A 20,010-nucleotide genomic window follows, 5' to 3' on the forward strand; every position below is an offset into this window, starting at 1 on the left:
ATATCTGAAAGCTTCTAGAAGGGTTGAGCTTTGCTATTATTTGGCTAAGGCCACACTGGACACGTCAGGTGTCTGCCCAGCAGGGACACTGCCAGAGAGAGCACCTATTTCTCCGACAGTTTCCAGGCAGCGTATTGCCCTTTTATAGTTAGTTCCTCACATAGCCCAAGAATTACTAAAGCAGTTAACCTTGTTAAATCTTCTGGTTAAATCACTGACTTGACACTTTTAATTTCAGCCAACCAAATGTCTGCAATTTGACTGCTTTGTGATAACTATGAAAGTAATGTCTAGACTTACAACTAGGTTATTGAGTCAACAAACTTTCAAATAATTCATCAAATATTTATTGAATACTAATTATATTTGAAACAGGGTGTCATCTGTCACTCAAGGCTGGGAAAGTACAACTTTTTTTCCCCAAGAAGCTTATGAATCATGTGAGTATCTGTAATGGATTTTATGCCAAACATTTGATTTGTCCTAAGAAAATAACAAAGTGCTTCATGGTTTCAAAGTTCAAATCAACTGTATTTGTTTGAGGAAGATCAGGAAAGGCTTGAGAGATGATACTTGACTTTGTAGCTAGGTCATTTTTTTAATTGTAAAGAGTATTTTATATGGTTTTACAAAAGAACATATATTGAGTATAATAAAAAAATATAAGCAGACACCACAAATCTAACATCTAAACTCCCATCATTCATACAAATGGATATCCCGGCTATCTGGTACACATTACTCCATACATTCACATGTATAATATGCCTTATATATTTTACATTTGAAAATAGTCTCATGTGAATCAAAATCATCCATGTCAAGTCTGGCTATTCATGTTTTATTTAACTGAAGAAAATATTTCTTTCAATGTATTGTAATATCCAGGAAACAGAAAAATGGATACCTTTATCTGTCGTAGAGACTCTTCTAAATCTAATTGAGTGGTAGGAAGCTCCTGAATGCCAAAATTGTGTTTTTGTTATACAGTATGTAGTAGTATTGTTGCATTTTGGAGTTCTATGCCTCCGTGTAAGAGAGGTCTTTTAATTAGTAAAGAGAGGGCATATAGAGAGTATTCATTTTAATTCTTAATACCACAGTGAGTATACCATAATTTATTCTTTTACTAATATTCAGTGCCTAGCATCAGGTTACTATATTCTCAGCAATTTATCATCAGGGGATTTAAATAAAAAACTTTTCTTTGTTAGTATTATAGTATTCTGCATTAGCAAGTGATAAAATGCAGAGCTTTATTACAACTTCAGTAAACACAGATACATCTTTATTTCCACATATCTAAACCAAAATAAAAGATTTTATCGCATTTTTCTCTGTTCTTGTCAAAGAAGTACTAAATATTAGGTGTTTTAAATATATAACTGCCAATTTGCCAAAAGAAATTTTCCTACAATATGAAAGCCTGAAGATCTGTAAATATATTTAGTTAAGAAATTCATGATAATAGCATGTATGTATTTATGCCTAGTGTGTGTTAGGAGCTGTATTACTTGGTGCCAGAACCTTTCACAATTCACAACGACCCTATGAATAGGGTTTTACTATTATTTCTATTTAATAGTTTAAGTGTCTGGAGGACATCGAATGTGACTATCGCTGCTGAGTGTAGAAACGGAAAGCATAATCCAAGCCATTAGACACTATGCAACACTACTTATGATAAAATGAAACTATACTTATTCTTTTACCAAAGGAATGTTTTCAGGGGAGAATTTTTATTCTTGGTTAAAAATCTTTTGCATGTGTCACTAGGTCCTATGAAGATAACATTCTACCATTTAAGATGACACAGATTTTAATGTTTAGATCAGCACTTTTAAAAATTTGTTCTCCACAATGCTGGTTTCATGAAATGCTAAAATGTATGACTTGAGAAAAGCTATCCAAAATAAAGTAATTTGGAGGTGCCTGGGTGGCTCAGTCGGTTAAGCCTCCGACTTCGGCTCAGGTCAGATCTTGCATTCGTGGGTTCGAGCCCCGCGTCGGGCTCTGTGCTGACTGCTAGCTCAGAGCCTGGAGCCTGCTTCTGGTTCCGTGTCTCCTCTCTCTGACCCTCCCCCTCTCATGCTCTGTCTCTCTCTGTATCAAAAATAAATAAAACATTAAAAAAATAATTTGATAAATTTGCATTTACACAAAATTAGGCTTCTGTATTATGCCAATTTTAGAGACTATACATGTGAAATGTAAACTGTGATTCCTCAAGTATATAATACAGTATGTCCAGTTTACTGTATGAAACCCATGTGAGGAATGGATTTATTTAAATATTTAGGTAATTTTGTTGCTTATCTTAAATATGTTACATGATAGTGGGTATTGGATAAAGTATAGATCTACTAGTATTCTCTTTGGTGGGGAGTTGGTTTGGGGGAATGTTCTAGATAACTCAGGGTTTCCATCGGTGCTGGATTAGAGAGGTACATCACTTTTTCTGGGGTAGAGATATTAAAAAAAAAACAATCTTAAACTGCATTACCAACTCTGCTTTTCCAAGTTTGCACACATCATCTTGTGATTTTTCCCCCCTAATCTGAGAGACACAGCATGATGCAGATCATTCAGCTTAAAACATGTTGAAATGCTGGAGGGGGCAAGATGGAAGAGAAGTAGGGAGCTCTGAAGTCTTCATCTGCCTGCATCTATTAAACTGAGAAAGACTGAAGAGACAATACTCTGATATGCAAGAGTGGGAGGAGAACATACAGACTCCAGAAAGAAGACAATCCCAAAGATGCCTGAGTGAGTGAGTGTGAACTGCGGAAATTAAAAAAAAAGGGGGGGTGCCCTGGAGGTACGGAAGGAAGTGAGCCCCAGCCCAACACGGGGAGAAGTGCGGTGCCCCGGAGAGACAAGGGGAAGAGAAAGACTGAAAACGCTCATAGAACTGTCTCTAGAGAAGAGAGAAAGAACTCGCCCAGAGAGAGACATTGTCACCCCATATATAACTGTTGGGCACAGGGAGAGAAATCTGTCCCATCTAGCTGGGGAATCCTTCCTTGGGCTTGGCAGCAGTGGTGCCCATTCCAGGAGGCACCAGGAGAGGCAGCCACCGCCCCTCCCCCTGCTCTATCCAGGCTGGGAGGCAGGCTGTCAGCAGGAGCATTGTTCATCTCCTGCGATAGCATTAAAGTGCATGGACTACGATTTGGAAGTGAAGTGGAGATTGGAAAGTGTGACTTGGCTCGCCTGTGGCACAGGAAGATTGGACTCAAAAGAGCAGCTTGCAACCTTTGGTTCAAGCAGAGCTTGGGGCACTGTCATTCTTCTCACTGCAACTACCAAGGTGAAGCCTCGGAGAGCAGCCCCCCCTTTTATTTCCCTTGCCATACAGATATATTTTCCCTTATCTCATTTTTACCTCTCCCTCAGCTGGTTATATGCTTTTAGACTGCCCATAGTCTTTTATAGTCTCTGCCCCCACCCCCCCTTTTTTTTTGTTTTCTACTTTCCTTTCCTTTTATTTTCTACCTTTCCCTTTTTGGTAGGCTTTGCATGCTTTTTTCCCTACGTGTCTGCTATCCTTTTCAGGGCTACCTCAAGAAAGAAGCCAAAGTACACATGCTGGAGAGTCCCAAATATCATGGAGTAGGGAAATAAAATAACCAGAGGCACAATGAGAGAAATCAAAAGACCTCATTAAAAAACAAAACATACTTCCTGAACTGACAGGCCCTGGAAAGTTAATGATCCTCCTTTAATAGAGCAATGCTAACAGGTGCACACTGCATAACGAGCTTTTAAAACTGACAAGAGACAGAAAGCTGGCCAAAATGACAAAATGAAAAATTTCCTCTAAAGAAAGAAGTCACAGCCACAGAACTGCTCAAAACAGACACAAGCAACACAATTGAACAAGAAGTTAGAACAATTGTCATAAAATTAACGGCTGCGCTGGAAAAAAGCATCAAAGAAGCTATTGATACAAAGGCTAAGGGCCTTCAAAATAGCTGCAACAAGTTAAAGGCTATAAATGAAGTGAATAAAATGGCGGAGAGAACTTCACGTATTGAAGATGCAAAGAGGGGAATAGGTGGATTAGAAGACATAGTTATAGCAAAAGAAGAAGCTGAGAAAAAGAGAAATAGATACAGGAGCGTGAAATGAGAATTCAAGACCTGAGTGATAAAATCAAATGGAACAATATATGTATCATAGGAGTTCCTGAAGAAGAAATAGGAAAAGGTCCTGAAGGAGTGCTTGATCAAATTATAGCTGAGAACTTCCTGAATTTGGGGAAAGAAATAGATACTGTAATCCATGAGGTACAAAGAACCCCCTTAAGTAACTTGAATCTACATTTGGCATGACATATCATAGTGAAACTGGCAAAATATAAAGACAAAGAGAGACTTCTGAAAGCAGCTAGTGATAAAAGGAGCCTACCACACAAAGGGAAACTTATCAGAGTGGTTACAGACCTATCTAGAGAAACCTGGCAGGCCAGAAAGGAATGGCAGGAAATCTTCAATGTGATATGCAGAAAAAATATGCAGCCAATAATCTTTTATCCAGTGAGCCTGTCATTCAAAATGGAAGGAGAGATCAAAGTGTTCCCAAAAAAACAAAAATTGAGAGAATTCATTACCAGCCCTATAAGAAATCCTAAGAGGGACTCTATGAGGGAAATGTTGCAAGGAATACAAGGTACCAGAGACACCACTACAAACATGAACTCTACAGAGAACACAATGAATCCAAACCCACATTTTTTAATAATAACACTGAATGTAAATGGACTGAATGCTCCAATCAAACAACACAGAATAGCAGAATGGATAAAAACAACAAAATCCATCTATTTGTTATCTACAAGAGACTCATTTTAGACATGAAGACACCTTCAGATAAAACTAAGGGGGTGGAGAAATATCTATCATGTGACTAGTAGTCAAAAGAAAGCTGGAGTAGCCATACTTATATTGGACAAACTCAACTTTACATTAAGGGCAGTAACAAGAGATGAAGAAGGACATTATATAATAATGACAGGGTCTCTACATCAGGAAGAGCTAACAATTATAAACATCTATGCACCAAATTCGGTAGCACCCAAATATATAAAACAATCACAAACAGAAACAATCTTACTGAGAAGAATGTGTTAATTACAGGGGACTTTAATACTCCACTTACAGCAATGGATAGGTCATCCAAACAGAAAATTACTAAAGAAGCAATGGACGTGAACGACACATTGGAACAGATGGAATGGATAGATATATTTAAAACTCTGCATCCTGAAACTAGGAAATTCACCTTCTCAAGTGCACATGGCACATTCTTCAAGATAGGTCATATCCTGGGTCATAAAACAGCCCTCCATAAATATAAATGAAATGAGATCATACCATGCACACTTTCAGATCACAATGCTATGAAACTTGAAATCAATCACAGGAAAAAGTCTGGAAAACCTCCAAATTCATGGAGGTTAAAAACCACCTTACTAAAGAATTATTGGGCCAATCAGGCCATTAGAAAAGAAATTTAAAAATTGTGGAAACAAATGAAAATGAAAATACAACATCCCAAACTCTCGGGGATACAGCAAAGGCAGTCCTAAGAGGAAAGTTTACTGCAATCCAGGCCTATTTCAACAAATTAGAAAAAGCGCAAGTTCAAAATCTAACAGCACCTAAAGGAAGTAGAAGAGGAACAGCACAAGAACCCCAAACAATCCAGCAGAAGAAGAGAAATAATAAAAAGCAGGGAAGAAATAAACAATATATAGTCCACAAAAACAGTTGAACAGATCAACGAAACTAAGTGTTTGTTTCTTGGAAACATAAACAAAATTGTTAAACCTCTAGCCAGGCTCCTCAGAAAGAAAAGAGAGAACACCCAAATAGAATCATGAATGAAAACAGATCTATTACAATCAGTCCCCCAGAAATATAAGCAATCATCCGATTACTATGAAAAATTATATGCCAACAAACTGGACAATCTAAAAGAAATGGACAAATTCCTAAACAGACATACACTACAAAAATTCAAACGGGAAGAGAAAGAAAATATGAACAGTCCCATAACCAGTGAAGAAATCGAATCAATTATCAAATATCTCCTAAAGAATAAGAGTCCAGGGCCAGATGGCTTCCCAGGGGAATTCTACCAGACATTTAAAGCAAAGGTAATACCCATTATTCTCAAGCTATTCTAAAAATATAAATAGAAGGAAAACTTCCAAATTCATTCTATGAAGCCAGCATCACTTTGATTCCCAAACCAGACACAGACCCAAAAAAAGGGCCAAAATCCTTAATAAATACAGATGCAAACATACTCTACAAGATACTAGCAAATCAAATTCAACAGCATATAAAAATAATTACCCACCATGATCAAGTGGGATTCATTCCTGGGCTACAGGGCTGGTTCAATATTCACAAATATATCAATGTGATACGTTTTGTTAAGAAAAGAAAAGATAAAAATCATGTGATCCTGTTGACAGATGTAGAAAAAGCTTTTGACAAAATACAGCATCTCTTTTTAATAAAAACCCTCGAGAAAGTTGGGATAGAAGGAACTTACCTAAACATTATAAAGGCAGTTTATGAAAAGTCCACAGCTAATATCATCCTCAATGGGAAAAAACTGAGAGCTTTCTCCCTGAGATGAGGAACACGACAGGGAGGTCCATTCTCACAACTGGTGTTTAACATAGTGCTAGAAGTCCAAGCATCAGCAATCAGACAACAAAAGGTAATAAAAGGCATCAGAATTGACAAAGATGAAGTCAAACTTTCACTTGTCACAAATGACATGATACTTCACACGGAAAACCCAACCGACTTCACCAGAAGCCTACTAGAACCGGTTATGAATTCAGGGTACAAAATCAAAATACAGAAATCGGTTGCATTTTTATACACGAATAATGAAGCAACAGAAAGAAATCAAGAAACTTATCCCATTCCCAATTGCATGAAAAACCATAAAATACCTAGGAGTAAACCTAACCAAAGATGTAAAAGACCAGAACAATGAAAACTATAGAAAGCTTATGAAAGAAATTCAAGAAGACACGAAGAAATGGAAAAGCATTCCATGCTGATGAATCAGAAGAATAAACATTGTTAAAATGTCATTATTACCCAAAGCAATTCAGTTCACATTCAATGCAATCCCAATAAAAATGTACCAGCATTCTTCTCTAAGCTAGAACAGTCCTAAAATTAGTTAGGAACCACAAAAACCTGAATAGCCAAAGTCATATTGAAGAAGAAAACCAAAACGGGACATATCACAATCCCAGACTTTAGCCTCTACCACAAAGCTGTCATCATCAAGACAGTATGGTATTGGCACAAAAACACACACACAGACCAATAGAATAGAATAGAGAACCCAGAATTGGACCCACAAATATATGGCCAATTAATCCTTGGCAAAGCAGGAAAGAGTATCCAATGGGGAAAAAAAGCCTCTTTAGCAGGTGGTGCTGGGAGAACTGGACAGCCACATGGAGAAGAATGAAATTAGACCACTCTCTTACAACATACACAAAAGTAAACTCAAAATGGATGAAGGACCTGAATGTGAGACAGGAAACCATCAAAACCCTCGAAGAGAAAGCAGGAAATAGCCTCCTTGACCTCAACTGCAGCAATTTCCTACTCAACACATCCCAAAAGCAAGGGAAGCTAGAACTAAAATTAACTATTGGGATCTCATCATGATAGACCCTTCTCCAAAGAGGACATCCAGATGGCCAACAGACACATGAAAAGATGCTCAGCATCACTCACCATCAGGGAAATACAGACCAAAACCACACTGAGATACCATCTCACGCCAGTCAGAGTGGCTAAAATGAACAAAGCAAGAGACTATAGATGCTGGCAAGGATGTGGAGAGATGGGCACCCTCCTACACCGTTGGTGGGAATGTAAATTGGTACAACTGCTCTGGAAAACAGTGTGGAGGTTCCTCAAAAAACTCTCAGTGGAACTCCCCTATGACCCAGTAGTGGCACTGCTGGGATTTACGCAAGGGGTACAGAAGTGCTGATGCATAGGGGCACATGTACCCCAATGTTCATAGCAGCACTGTCAACAATAGCCAAATCATGGGAAAAGCCTAAATGTCCATCACCTGATGAGTGGATCAAGAAGATGTGGTGTATCTGTACAATGGAGTACTACATGGCAATGAGAAAGAATGAAGTCTGACCATTTGTAGCAAAGTGGATGGACCTCGAGGGTGTCATGCTAAGCGAAATAAGTCAGGCAGAGAAGGACAGATACCATATGTTTGCACTCATAGGTCTAACAGGAGAAACCTAACAGAGGACCATGGGGAGGGGAAATGGGGGTAGTTAGGGAGAGGGAAGGAGGCAAATCCTGAGAGACTCTTGAATACTGAAAACAAACTGAGGGCTGAAGAGGGAGGGAGGAAGTGGGGTAATGGTCATGGAAGGGAGCACTTTGTGGGGAAGAGCACTGGGTGTTATAGGAAAACCATCTTGACAATAAACTATATGAAAAAAACATTAAAAAATAACATGTTGAAACTCAAATTCTAAACAATATCAAGAATATTTCTAATCTGTTTCATTTATTAGCAGTGTGAAAATTTTCATTACCTATGAACAATTTTCCATTAGAAGTCATTTACCTTATTTTAAAAATTTCAAACAGTGGTTCTCGAACTTCAGGGTACAGAGGAATCACCAAGACGCTTTGTTAAATCGCAATTGCTTATTAGTAGATCTGTGTTGGAGCCATAGAATTAGCGTTTCTAGCACCACTGGAAGGTTCATCCTTGACAAGGATGTATATGGCAATCAATATTTATGCTCATAATAGTATTTTGAAGTATTCAAGAGGAGACATTTTGACACTTGGTTTCCCATATTATATAGATAATAAGTTATTCAATTAAATACTGATATGGTATTTAGAAAAAACTTTACCCCACACCACTATTTTTCAGACTAACATATGGATGAGATTTAAATTATTGGAAAATACCATACCCAGAATCAATTCTGCATTTAGTGTGAAATGCATTATTAATAAAGCATGAGGTACAAAGCATGAAACCCAACACTAATCTCACCTGGATTCGTTAATGATGACACCATAGTCCATTCATCGGTTCACTGACATGTGCTGTGTGGAAAAGAAAGTGCATGTGCTGTGTGGAAAAGAAAGTGGTATGTTACTTAATCACTTTATAGACAAGCTCCTAGATTCATACTGCACTTCCAGACATGGTCACGAAGGGCAGTCTGCAGTGAAAGGACTAGAAGAGCTGGGTTCTATCGCTCATTGCTTCATGATTATGTGTACAGACAAATCATGTAAACACTCAACACTTCAATCTATTTGTGAAATAAAAGGATTGTGTTGAATGACCTCTAAAGTCTCTTGACTTTCTGAAATATCCTGATTCTTTGCTTTTGCTCCTGTAAATATTTTTCAACTCACTTGCTCAGAACACTGTGATATTCTGACACTAGTAATGCTCAACTTTACTTACTTAGTAAAATAAATTAATTAGGTGCTCTCTGATTGTAGCAGCCATAACAAAAATCAATTGAAAGTTATTAAAAGATGGTAATTACATTTAAGCAAGCTCTACTATAATTCAAAATTCATGTTGCTTAATAGGAACTTCTAATAAACTCTCATTAATTTTAGAAAGATTTAGAAATTATAATTATCATAGTTGTATCCACATATTTGCCCACAAGACTACAGAAAGACAGCAAGCACAGTGGTTAAGCAGATAAGAACAGAATATACATTTCTGAATATTTTCACTAAAGTCCTATATTGTACATATATATACAGATATCTAACTTTTTAGACTGCAAAACATAATGCTCACATGAAGCAATCACAGAAAACTGTTCTCCCCAATGTCAGTTAATGTTTCATCAAGTGTAAAGTTGATCTATATGTGAGGAAGAATCATTAGAGACTCAGAAGGAAACCAAATCACAAGCTTATTCAGGTGACTGACCATGGAAGATGTTTTAGAGTCAGAATCTCAAGTCCAAATTAAACCCTTGGCTTACAGAAATGCTCATCAATTTGCAGTGTGTATGAATAAGACTCACAATCCAGAGGGGGAAAGGGTGTTTATAGGTGTGTGGATCATAAGTCTAAAAATGATATTTTCTCAAAGAGCAAGTGGCAGCACAAGATAAAAGAGCAAAATGACAGACTTTTTTTTTTTTTAACTCAAGAAATTCTACTTAGAGCAATAATTCCACAACTAAACCAATTTATCAAACAGGAAGAACGGAGAAGCATTTTGCTTTGGTGGCAGGGTATGTTTTTAAAGCTGAAATGAGGTGCCTTGCAGAATATATTTATGATTTTGATCCAGTCTTCCAGCGATGTGCTTTTGAGATACTCTATTAATAGTCTTTACCTTTAGGTTTTGGTAGTATATTATTTTTTTCTCATTGGTGTTTCAATTTATGTGGTTCTGTTCTGATTAGTGATTCCTTTTAACATATAACTAAACTCAAAGAAAACAACAGGTTTAAAGCTCGGTTACCATATAAACCTACAAACTTAGTAAAAACTCTTATCAGATGACATAGTTTGAGGTATCACTTTTGTGTCAGCCATAGGGGAATGCTATAGTTTCAAAATGCTAAAGTGTATGAGATCAGGAAGATAAATCTATCATAACCTATTTTCAAAGAGAAATCTGATTAGTATTCATGTTCACTACATAAAAATGTATACACTAAATACATTTAAGCAATATGGTGTTTTACTGACAAGATAATTAAGCAATGAAAGAATATAATTTTAAAATGGTAAGAATACAGAGCATTTTATACGCCAGATATCATTTTGTTGATGGAGAACTTTGAGAATCAGCATAGGTAATGAAAACAAATGGCACAGGAATTGAAATCGATATGATTTGTGAAGCAAATATGAAGACAGAAGATACTAGAGATAAATTACTGAAAGAGGAGTAAATGTAAGCTCATCAACACCCCCTAACTCCTGCAAGGAAACAAATCAGGTACATGAGTGGCGTTCTATGACTATTTTTTAAATGATCCACAGTAAAGAGCAAATAAAGGAGGTTACTAGGGACCCAAAGAAATGCACAAATCTTCCCAGGAAAATAGACTCAGAAATATTGTGCATACAACTCTGGGATAAGGAAATATTTATTCAAACTCATCATGATGGAGATTAATGACACGTTATTGATGGAGAATAATGGGTGGAGATATTGAGCTGAACTTAGAGAAAAACAAAAATCTAGCTCAGGTTGTCATACAAAGGAAGGAGATTTGCTAGAGGACAAAGCTGTGCAAATGTTCTCTAAAATGTCAGTGAATCAAATATGTGCATCTTTCTTTTGCTTAATTAAAATAATTATTACATGAACCTTGATTCATAGGTAGTTTTTGAGTATCTGTAATTGAACTTATATTTTTATATCACACTAACATCCTATCCACAGCAAAGAATGGATAATGTGGTAAGTGGCCAGTACAAAATGACCTCTACTTCCCAGGAAAGGTCCCACTAGCCAACTTTGTCCCAATGGGTCTGTTACTCAAATTAAGGCTCGAGTTTTGTATACACATACCTCATACAAAGGCAGTTAGAATGACCCAAGCCACATCAATCAGAACTTGGGTAATTTTCAAACTGTAACAGGGCAAAGTTACTTCCTTTTACCAGGCAGGAGCAGGACAATGAGAATATCTAGTCAACTAGTAGGCTTATTTCCTAGTGCATTCCTAAGATTATGTTCGGAGAAATGAAGCTAAGCAAGACAAGAGAAATATAAAAGTGACCAGAAGAAGAAAAAGAGATCATGCCAAAAGTTTGTTTGTTGGACAACTACTGTGTTAATTTCATTTACAATTTGGTTTAAGGGAGAAAGGGCTTGCAACAATAAAATGTATTGAGAAACATACCATGGAGCACTGAATCCCTTTTACAGTAAGATTATAATATGGTTAAAAATGCTTTCAAAGCTATCCCAGAAATATTACTTCTAACAGTACATGGGAAAACCCAAGTATTTGGAACTTGAATAACACATTCTAAATAATTTGCTGTCAAAGTAAAAATCATACACACAAATTTAATATGTGTAACTGAATGAAAATGAATAGATAACACAAAAACTTTCAGAATATATGGGCGCTAGGTGGTCAGTCAGTTAAGCATCCAACTTCAGCTCAGGTCATGATCTCACAGTTTGTGGGTTTGAGCCCCGTGTTGGGCTTTGTGCCAATAGCTCAGAGCCTGGAACCTGCTTTAGAGTCTGTGTGTGTGTGTGTGTGTGTGTGTGTGTGTGTGTGTGTGTCCTCTCTCCCCCTCCCCCACTTGTGCTCTACTTCTCTCTGTCTCTCAAAAATAAATAAATGTAAAACAAAACCAAAAAACTTTCAGAATACATATAGTACTTACAGGAAAATGTATAACTTTGAAAGATTGTATCTAAAAGGAAATAAAAATACCCAAATATAAATGTTTTTCCCAATTCAGAGAAATAAGAACAAATTAAAATAATAATAAGGAATGAAATAGGAACAGAAAACAATAAAATAAAAACAAATATTAAAGAAAATACATAAACCTCAACGTTGTTTGAAAAAGATGAACAAAGTGATAAGTAACTAGTAAGGATGATCAAGTAAAGAGGAGAGACAAAATTGCCCACTTTAGAACATCTAGGTATATCACTCCACAATATACAGATATTAAAATAATAAAAGTAAAGTTTTGGGGGAAAACCCCTCTATTTGAATAAACTTGACAACAAAGAGCATTAAAAAGTAACCTGTAACTAAAAATATTTTCACAAGTAGGTTTCCAGTCCCAGATGGTTTCATTGGTAAATTTTATCAAACTTTTAAAGAAGGACAAGTATCAATTCTACTCAAACTCTTTGAAGAAATAAAAGAGATGGAAATCTTTTTCAATTCATATTCTGAGGCCAGTATCATAGTGACTGTAAAATTAAAAAAGGATATTATACAGAGTAGTCCATCTCATGGACACAGAAAGAAAACTCCTTAACAGAAGATGACCAAATATAACTCAAAAATAAACAAAAAGGATAAGCATCCATAACCAAGGAGGTTTATTGCAGGAATGCAAGGCTGCTATGCCATTAAAAAAATCATATCTTAGGGGCACCTGGGTGGCTCAGTCGGTTACGCATCCCACTCTTGATTTTGGCTCAGGTCATGATCTTGCAGTTTGTGAGTTCAAGCCCCACGTTGGGCTCGAGGCTGACAGCACAAAACCTTCTCTGTCTTCCTCTCTCTCTGCCTCTTTGCTGCTTGCCCTCTTTCTCTCAAAAAATAAACTTTTTTTTTAAGTACTGAAAAAACCTAACCCTGTAATTTACCATATTACCAGTCTGAATTAAAAAAACAAAACAAAAAGAGACAAGATCATCTCAACAGGTGCAAAAAAAGCATTTCCTAAATTCAAAATCTATTCATGGTAGAATTTATTAGCCAATTAGGTATAGAAGACAATTTCCTCAACCTGATTCAGGGCATGCACAAAATGCCTACAGCTACCATCTTCTTTATTTGCGGAAAAATACAAAACATGCTTTCTAGCTATACATTAGGACAAGGACACTCATCTCAATTATGTAATTGTGGACAACATAAATGCAAGAAACATAAAGAAACTGTCCCTTTCTTTTCTTATCAAAACTTCAAAAAAGATTCAATTAGGTTTCACAGTTTAATGGTTTGTCCTATACTTCCTTTTCCTTCTCTGAATTTGTATAAAGGAAAAGTAAGTATGCATGGAAATAACCATTCCTTTAATCATCTCTAAGACAAAAGCTGTTTGATGGGGATTTCGGGAAATTCAAGAGATGCATTTTTTATATCAAAATTTATAGACTGAATAAGATTTATTCTGAAAGAATAAATTTTGGAAATATACTTGTAAACACTTGTTCACATATTTACATAGGCAAAGATTCTTAAAGGGTAAAGACTTCGCATGAATTTTACTTCAGCATTGAAGCATTGACTATGCTTGAAATATTTTGGTATTTTACAGATCACATAATCCTACTGATATTATTTCCAGCATAATTAAACAGCTTAGAAATTCACTTTCAGAGCTACTCACATTAGCATTCACATATGAAATAGAAGAAGAACCAATATATATGATGAATAAAGCTAGTAAAATTTACTACCATATACTTCATCTGAAATATACATTTTTATAAACCATGGTAAATTAAAATTAATAAACCTGGGGAAAATATCCTGAAGAAAGAGAATGTTTTGGCAAGTTGCAAGTCAGAGTATTTCAATAAGAGGGAATAGTTAAAGCCATCCATTATATTTTCATTAAATTTCTGCTCTATGTACGAGAATGTAGTAATCACTTCAAGGGATACAAATAAAAATGAGACAGAGACTCTACACTACAGTAGTTTTGTCTTACTGAAAAACGTGGAAATTTGCAAACATCAATCATGGTGTCCAACTAATTAGAAGTTGCCAACAAAAATGACAATTGCAGCAATATCACATTTTGTAACTATCATAACACAAATTTCATATGAGGATTACGAAAGGAGGTGAATGTAAAGTCATAAAACTACAATATAAATATCAATGAATTTATGTGAGATAAAATATAAGATGAAATTTTGTTTTTAGAAACTGCTGAGTTTTTTGAAGGCAGCAATAACATATTCTGTAACTCATCAAAAGAACCGTGGAAGGATGCTTAAGTATAGGACTGAAAGAATTTAAAAACTATGTGTTTTGCCTGTATTTAGCTTCTTTGAAGTGTGATTTTTTAAAGATGTACTTTAGAGGGCTTAAACAGTGGTTTTCTGACCCCTTGCATACGCTCATCCTTCACTTTTATAGGCTATATTGATTCAAATACTGCAAGATTGTAAAGGTTAAAAACAAAAATACAAACAGACACAAACCCATTAAGTCAGTAATGCTTATATTCAAGTAATATTACATATTATTAAAATAATCTCATTAGGTATTTCATCAATGAAAATAAAAATCTCTAATACTTAAAATATATGTGTGACTCATCTATATATATATAGGCATAATATATAAGTATTTAAATAGAGAAATACTTGGGCAATATTACAACACAGACATAATTGACAAATCAAGAGTAGCTTTATTAATTTTTCTGATGGAGGACAAAAGTTCTCTTATATATTGACACAGTGCTCATTAATCCATTTGACAAATGTTTATTAAATATTTACTGTGTATTAAGTGTTGTATTAGACATTGGTTACACATTTAAAAAAAAAAACACCACCTCCATAGGTGCCTGGGTGGCTCAGTCAGTTAAGCATCCAACTCTTGATTTAGGCTCAGGTCATAATCTCACGGTCCGTAAGACTGAACTTTGCATCGGGCTGTGCACTGTCTTATAGGGCTGATTTAGTGCTGATGAATTTCTTTAATTTTTGTTTGTCTGGAAAACTCTCCTATTTTGAATGACAGCCTTGCTGGATAGTGTTCTTTTTTGTAAGGTTTTTTTTTGTTTGCTTGTTTGTTTTCCCTTTTCTCTCAGTGCGTTGAATTTATCATAAAGCTCCCTTCTGGCCTTCAAAGTTGAGACTAAAATTCAGTTGATAGTCCTATGGGGTTTCCTTGTATGTTACTGTTTCTTCCTGATGTTTTTGAAATTCTCTTTATCACTATGTGTACTGCTATGGACCTCCTTTGGTTGATTTTGTTGGGGGATCTCTGTGCCTCCTAGATTTGGATTTCTGTTTATTTTCCCAGATTCTAGAAGTTTTCAGCTATTATTTCTTCACATAAATATTCTGTCCTGTTTTCTCTCTTTCCTCCTTCTGGTATCCCCACGATGCAAATGTTATTACACTAGATGGTGTCCCTGAGTTGTCTTATGTAATTTTGATTTTTTGATTTTTTTCAGTTTGACAGTACATTACTCTGTCCTCCAGGTCGCTGATCTGTTCTTCTGTTCTTCTATTCTACTATGTATTCTGTGTAGTGTATTTTTTAATGTTTTTTATTTATTTTTCAGAGACAGAGACAGCATGAGCAGGGGAGGGTCAGAGAGAGAGGGAGACACAGAAGCCGAAGCAGGCTACAGGTTCTGAGCTGTCAGCACAGAGTCCGACGTGGGGCTCGAACCCATGAACCGTGAGATCACGACCTGAGCCGAAGCCAGACGCTTAACTGACTGAGCCACCCAGGGCCCTCCCCCTCCATAGAGTGTATTTTTAATTGCCGTTATGGACTTCATCTCTGATTGGTTTTTATTGTTTTTGTTTTCTATCTCTTTGTTGAGGGTTGTGTTGAGGTCCTCCACTCTTTTCTGAAGTCCAGTAAATATCCTTATAACCGTTTCTTTAAATTCTCTATCAGGCATATTCCTTATCTTCATTTTGTTTAGCTCTCTTGCTGTAATTTTTTTTCCTGTTCTTTCATTTGGGACATATTTTTCTCTCCCCTCATTTTGACCAACTCTGTGTCTATTTTTATGTGTTAGTAAAGTTAGCTAAGAATCCTTCTCTTGGAAGTAGTAGTCTTATGAAGAGGAAGTCCCATGGTGCCCTGCAGTGCTGTGTTCCCTAATCATCAGAACTTGGCACTTCGGAAATGTCTCCTTGAACTCACAAACCGCAAGATCATGACCTGAGCCAATATCAAGAGTCGGGCACTGTGTGTGTGTGTGTGTGTGTGTGTGTGTGTGTGTGTGTGTGTGTGTTTTCTACTTTGATGATAGATTATTTAGAATGTTATTTAATTTCCAGATACTTGGGATACCTACATACTTTTAGAAGTAAAATTTCTAGAATAGTTTTGAGAGCATTCGTACCCATAAGATGTTATATGGGCACCTAGGTGGTTCAGTCAGTTAGGTGTGTGACTTTGGCTCAGGTCATGATCTCACAGGTTGTGGGTTTGAGCCCCACTCAAGCTCTGTGCTGACAGCTCAGAGCCTGAAGCCTGCTTCGGATTCTGTGTCTCCCTCTCTCCCTGCCCCTTCCCTGTTCATAATGTTTCTGTCTCAAAAATAAATAAACATTAAAAAACTTAAAAAAGATGTTCTATATAAACCTAATGGTAACCACAAATCAAAAGCCAGCAAAAACCAAGAGAAAGGAATCTTTATCACAAAAGAAGGTCAGCAAATATTGAGAAAAAAAAAAAAACCCAAGAAAGGAACAGAGAAGAACATGAAAACAACCATGAAACAGTTAACAAAATGGCAGTAAGTAATACCTGTCAATAATTACTTTGAATTTAAATGGACTAAATGTTTCATCAAATGACACAGGATGACAGAATGGATAAATAAGCAAGCCATCTATATGCTGCCTCCAAGAGACTCATTTCAGAGTTACAGACAAAGGTAGACTGAAAGTGAAGGGATGGTAAAATGGTAATAGAAAGTAAAAGAAAGCCAGGGTAGCAATACTTCTATCAGGTGAGACTGACTTTAAAACAAAAACTGCAACAGATCCCAAAAAGGACATTATGTAATCATAAGAGGAACAATCCAACAAGGCAATATAACAATTGTAAATATTTATGCACCCAACATACAAGCACCCAAATACATGAAACGACTAATAACAAACATGAAGGAAGTAATCAATAGTAATACAATAATAGTAGTAGACTACAACAGCCCTCTAACGTCACTTGATGGTTCATCCAAACAGAAAATCAACAAGGAAACATTGGCTTTGAATAACACACTGGAACAGATTGATCCAACAAATATATTCGGAACATTCAAACCTAAAACAGCAGAATACACACTCTTTTCAAGTACACATGGAACATTTTCCAGAATAGATCACAGGGCAAGAAACAAGTCCCAACAAATTCAAAAAAGATTAAAGTCATACTATGCATCTTTTCTGACCACACTGCAGTGAAACTAGAAATTAACTATATGAAAAAAATCCGGAAAGAACAAAAATATATGGAGGTTAAACAACATGCTACTGGACAATTAGGAAAACCAAGAAACCAAAGAGGAAAATAAAAAAAACAAAATACATGGAGACAAGTGGAAATGAAAACACAACAGTCTAAAACCTTTGGGATGAAGCAAAAGCAGGCCTAAGAGTGAAGTATATAGCATTACAGGGCTACTTCAAGAAGCAAGAAAAATCTTAAGTAACCTAACCTTAAACCCAAAGGAGCTGAAAAACAAACAACAAATGAAGCATAAGATCAGTAGAAGGAAGACAGTAAGAAATATTAGAGCAGAAATAAGTGATACAGAAACTTAAAAAACACAATAAAACAGATCTGAGGAACCATCACGTAGTTCTTTGAAAAAAATCAATAAAATTCATAAACCCTGAGACATATCAAGAAGAAAAGACACAAATAAATAGAAACACAAATGAAAGAAGAGAAATAAAAACCAACACCACAAAAATACAGTATTATGAATATGAGCGAATATTATGAAAAAATTTATTCCAACATGTTGGATGACCTAGAAGCAATGGATAAATTCCTAGAAACATATAAATTACCAATCAAAACAGGAAGAAATAGAAAACTTAAAAAGAATGGTAACAAGCAAATAAATTGAATCAGTAATCTAAAAACCCTCAATGAACAAAAATCCAGAGCCAGATGGCTTCATTGGTGAATTCACCCAGTTAGAGTCTCAAACTATTACAAAAAAAAAAAAAAATAGCAAAGGAAGGAAAACTTCTAAATTCGTTCTGTGAGGCTAGCATTACCCTGAGACTGAAATCAGAGGAAAACCCCACTAAAAAAGACAACTACAGGGCAATATCTCTGATAAATATGGATGCAAATATTCTCAATAAACTGCTAGCCTACCAAATCCAACAATACATTAAAAAAAAAATTCACCACAATCAAGTGGGATTTATTCCTGGGTTACCAGGGTGGTTCAATATTTGCAAATCAATGTGACACACATTAATAAAGGAAACAATAAAAATCATGATCATTTCATTATACACAGAAAAAGCATTTGACAAAGTACAATATCCATTCATGATAAAAATCTCCAACAAAGTAGTTTTAGAGGGACTATACCTCAATATAATAAAGGCCATGATTGAAAAACCCACAGCTAATGGAGATAGATTTTCCTCTGAAGTCAGGACCAAGACAGGGATGTCCACTCTCACTAGTTATTAAATATAATACTAAAAGTTCTAGTCACAGGAATAAGACAACAAAAAGAAATAAAAGGCATGCAAATAAGCAAGGAAGAAGTGACTTCTCACTATTTGCAGATGACATGTTCTCTTTATAGAAAATCCAGAAGACCCACCAAAAATTACTAGAACTTATAGACAAATTCATTAAAGTTGCAGGATACAAAATCAATGTGTGGAAATCATTCATATTTCCATTCACCAATAATGAAGCAACAGAAAGAGAAATTAAGGTATAAACTGCATTTAGAGTTGTGGCAAAAACAATTAAGATACCTAGGGATAATCCTAAACACAGAAGTAAAAGACTTGTACTCTGAAAGGTATAAAACACTAATTAAAGAAACCGAAGATGACACAAAGAAATGGAAAGAGATTCCATGTTCATGGATTGGAAGAAAACATTTTGTTAAAATGTCTATACTCCTCAAAACAATGTACACATTTAATGCAATCTCCACTGAAATACCAACAGCATTTTTCACAGAGGTAGAAGAAACAATCCTAAAATTTGTATGGAACCACAAAAGAACCCCAATAGCCAAAGTAAATTTGAAAAGGCAGAGCAAAGCCAGAGACATCACATTTTGGACTTCAAGTTATATTACAGCTGTGGTGACCAAAACAGTATGGTACTGGCACAAAAGCTAATAAATAGATAAATAGAAAAGAATAGAAAACCCAGAAAGAAATCCATAACAACATGGTCAATTAATCTTCAACCAAGCAGAAAAGAATATCTAATGTGAAAAAGGCAGTTTCTTCAACAAATGGTATTGGGAACACTGGACAGCAACATGAAAAAAAAAAAAA

The sequence above is a fragment of the Suricata suricatta genome, chromosome 1 (genome assembly GCF_006229205.1).
Source record: "Suricata suricatta isolate VVHF042 chromosome 1, meerkat_22Aug2017_6uvM2_HiC, whole genome shotgun sequence".
Taxonomy (NCBI): domain Eukaryota; kingdom Metazoa; phylum Chordata; class Mammalia; order Carnivora; family Herpestidae; genus Suricata; species Suricata suricatta.